This window comes from Schistocerca piceifrons, chromosome 1, assembly GCF_021461385.2.
Source record: "Schistocerca piceifrons isolate TAMUIC-IGC-003096 chromosome 1, iqSchPice1.1, whole genome shotgun sequence".
Taxonomy (NCBI): domain Eukaryota; kingdom Metazoa; phylum Arthropoda; class Insecta; order Orthoptera; family Acrididae; genus Schistocerca; species Schistocerca piceifrons.
In genome coordinates this window covers 803802034-803806384 of record NC_060138.1, presented here as the reverse complement: position 1 = coordinate 803806384, position 4351 = coordinate 803802034, and the positions used below count along the sequence as shown (strand labels likewise).

General features: G+C 44.0%; 1 pseudogene; it reads left to right on the top strand.

The window, feature by feature from the left end:
- The first annotated feature begins 225 nt into the window (after positions 1–225).
- On the top strand, positions 226–343 carry LOC124724701 (annotated as a pseudogene).
- The last annotated feature ends 4008 nt before the right edge of the window (positions 344–4351 follow it).

Genomic DNA, 4351 nt, shown 5'->3' with positions numbered 1-4351 from the left:
ATTTGTGAAGCCCTTTCTCTTAAACAAATAATCCAGTTTTTTCTGAAATCGTTATCATTTGTTTGTCTGCACATGTACATCTCATCTACCAACTTCCAACACATTCGGATAATTCCTTCGTTGGACATCGTGATTTTTTTTTGTCTTGTTTTTCTCCTCCTTGAAGAGCTCTCATCATTTCTTTTCTAATGTAAACAATTTGTATGGTACGCTATGAGTGCGTTGGGCAACGGCCTTGCCGCAGTGGATACACCGGTTCCCGTGAGATCACCGAAGTTTAGCGCTGTCGGGCGTGGCCGGCACTTGGATGGGTGACCATGCGGGCCACCACGTGCTGTTGCCATTTTTCGGGGTGCACTCAGCCTCCTAATGCCAATTGAGGAGCTACTCGACCGAATAGTAGCGGTTCCGGTCAAAGAAAACCATCGTAACGACCGGGAGAGTGGTGTGCTGACCACACGCCCCTCCTATCGGCATCATCATTGAGGATGACGCGGCGGTCGGATGGTCCCGATGGGCCACCTCTGGCCTGATGATGGAGTGCTGTGAGTGTGTCATATTGCCACCAATTTTTCTCCAAATCCTCGTTTCTTCTACTGTTGGAAGAAAACTTAAAATTTGATTTATCTATTCATGTTGAGTCTACATCTACATCGACATCCATACACCGCTAGCCACCTGACGGTATGTGGTGGGGGGTTCCATGAGTATCTCTATCGGTTCTCCCTTCTAATCCAGTCTCGTATTGTTCGTGGAATCTCTCTGATTTTAGCCTCATGGTCTCTTCGTGAGATATACGTAGGTGGGAGGAATATACTGCTTGACTCCTCGGTGGAGGCATGTTCTCCAAACTTCAACAGAAGCCCGTACCGAGCTACTGAACGTCTCTCTTGCAGAGTCTTCCACTGGAGTTTAACTATCATCTCCGTAACGCATTCGATATTACTAAATGATCCTGTAACGAAACGCGCTGCTCATCGTTGGATCTTCTCTATCTCTTCTATCAAACCTATCTGGTACGGATCCCACACCGGTGAGCAGTATTCAAGCAGTGGGCGAATAAGTGTACTGTAATCTACTTCCTTTGTTTTCGGACTGCATTTCCTTAGGATTCTTCCAACGAATCTCAGTCTGCCACCTGCTTTAACGACTATTAATTTTGTACGGTTATTCCATTTTAAATCACTCCTAATGCCTGCTCCCAGATAATTTATGGAATTAACTGTTTCCAGTAGCTGACATGCTATATTGTAGCTAAATGATGAAGGATCTTTCTTTCTATGTATTCGCAGCACATTACATTTGTCTACATTGAGATTCAATTGCCATTCCCTGCATCATGCGTCAATTCGTTGCAGATCCTCCTGCATTTCAGGACAATTTTCCATTGTTACAACCTCTTGATATACTACAGCTTCATCCGCAAAAAGCCTCAGTGAACTTCCGATGTTATCCATAAGGTCATTTATACATTTTGTGAATAGCAACGGTCCTACGACACACCCCTGCGGCACACCTAAAATCACTCTTACTTCGGAAGACTTCTCTCCATTGAAAATGACATGCTGTGTTCTGGAATCTAGGAACTCTTCAATCCAATCACACAATTGGTCTGATAGTCCATATGCTCTTACTTTGTTCATTAAACGACTGTGGGGAAGTCAGCCGGCCGGAGTGGCCGAGAGGTTCTAGGCGCTACAACTGGAACCGCGCGACCGCTACGGTCGCAGGTTCGAATCGTGCCTCGGGCATGGATTTGTGTGATGTCCTTAGGTTAGTTAGGTTTAAGTAGTTCTAAGTTCTAGGGGACTGATGACCTCATAAATTAAGTCCCATAGTGCTCAGAGCCATTTGAACAATTTTTTGTGGGGAAGTCAGATGTAAACGCTATGTTTTCTAAATCTGAGTCATCTTCGGTCCATTTACGCACTATTTCATTATTGAAACGTGCAACAGGTAGCAAAAATGCAATGCTTCTACTAAAAAAAAAACTCTTGTCCGGCTTTAGGATGAACGACAGATAGAATTTGGAAATTTTTCTAAGCTTCAAATACTAAGTAAGGTGTTTTTACATTATTATTATTATTATTATTATTAGTAATAGTAGTAGCAGTAGCGGTACCAGTGATAGAAGTACAGCTTCCGGAGGTTTTAATGCGCTCGATGGCGAACACTACTAAAAATCTGTGTTAATAATCTCATTGTTCAAGCAACTGGAGTTTTTTTGTGCGTGAACAAATGTTCCTAGAAAAGTAAAAATTAACAAGTAAGTAAACAAATGGATCTTAACGTTCTGCACGTATAAACAACCCGTCCGCCATACCACATCCACTGTGCAGATCTTGTTGTTACATCCACGTGTTCTGCGACATGGCGAAACCACATGAAAGAAGCTATCAAAGACTCCATTCTTATAAACATAGTTATGTGCGCTACATTCAACACCCACACACTTTCCAAAACGTTAAACATTTCGTCTAGTATCAATTTTGAAAATAACGAACGTAAATTCGGTAACATAGCTAAACGTTGAAATGTTGATTAGGCTTGACTGCGGGACATGGAGATTTTTTCCTTATAAATTCTGGCTGTAAATACGTATCTCTGAGTCCTTTTCGTGAGAATAAATTTATTACAAGGAAACAAAATGGACTGCGTATGTAGAAGCTTAGCGAACGGTTGCAATAAATTGAACAACAATTAAAATCAGAGCTTCTAGACGTATATCTTATTTACAACATATTTGTACCCAAGCGAATAATACACTGACAGGAAAAAATCGCTACACAAAGAAATAAGTAATGTGTAATAATGACATTTCGGAAATATAGTTGTCTATGTACACTACTGGCCATTAAAATTGCTACACCACGAAGATGAACGTATTACAGACGCGAAATTTGATCGACAAGAAGAAATGCTGTGATATGCAAATGATTAGCTTTTCAGAGCATTCACACAAGGTTGGCGCCGGTGGCGACACCTACAACGTGCTGACATGAGGAAAGTTTCCAACCGATTTCTCATACACAAACAGCAGTTGAGCGGCGTTGTCTGGTGAAACGTTGTGATGCCTCGTGTAAGGATGAGAAATGCGTACCATCACGTTTCCGACTTTGATAAAGGTCGGATTGTAGCCTATCGCGATTGCGGTTTATCGTATCGCGACATTGCTGCTCGCGTTGGTCGAGATCCAATGACTGTTAGCAGAATATGGAATCGGTGGGTTCAGGAGGGTAATACGGAACACCGTGCTGGATCCCAACGGCTTCGTATCACTAGCAGTCGAGATGATAGGCATCTTATCCGCATAGCTGTAACGGATCGTGCAGCCACGCCTCGATCCCTGAGTCAACAGATGGGGACGTTTGCAAGACAACAACCATCTGCACGAACAGTTCGACGACGTTTGCAGCAGCATGGACTATCAGTTCGGAGACCGTGGCTGCCGTTACCCTGACGCTGCATCACATACAGGAGCGCCTGCGATGATGTATTCAATGACGAACCTGGGTGCACGAATGGCAAAACATTTTTTCGGATGAATCCAGGTTCTGTTTACAGCATCATGATGGTCGTATACGTGTTTGGCGACATCGCGGTGAACACACATAGGAAGGGTGTATTCGTCATCTCCATTCTGGCGTATCACCCGGCGTGATGGTTTGGGGTGCCATTGGTTACACGTTTCGGTCACCTCTTGTTCGCACTGACGGCACTTTGCACAGCGGACGTTACATTTCAGATGTGTTACGACCCGTGGCTCTACCCTTCATTCGATCCCTGCGAAACCCTTCATTTCAGCAGGATAATGCACGACCGCATGTTGCAGGTCCTGTACGTGCCTTTCTGGATAGAGAAAGTGTTCGACTGCTGTCCTGGCCAGCACATTCTCCAGATCTCTCACCAACTGAAAACGTCTGGTCAATGGTGGCCGAGCAACTGGCTCGTCTCAATACGCTAGTCACTACTTTTGATGAATTGTGGTATCGTGTTCAAGCTGCATGGGCAGCTGTACATGTACACGCCATCCAAGCTCTGTTTGACTCAATGCCCAGGCGTATCAAGGCCGTTATTACGGCCGGAAGCGGTTGTTGTGGGTACTGATTTCTCAGGATCCATACACCCAGATTGCGTGAAAATGTAATCACATGTCAGTTCTAGTATAATATATTTGTCCAATGAATACCCGTTTATCATCTGCATTTCTTCTTGGTGTAGCAATTTCAATGGCCAGTGGCGTAACATCTGTAAGTGACTGACAGTGCGAGATCACAGGTTAATGTAAGCGCGAGATAAACCGTTGCAAATGTGAAATGCTGGTATACTGATAACCGGTGTAGCCGCCAGA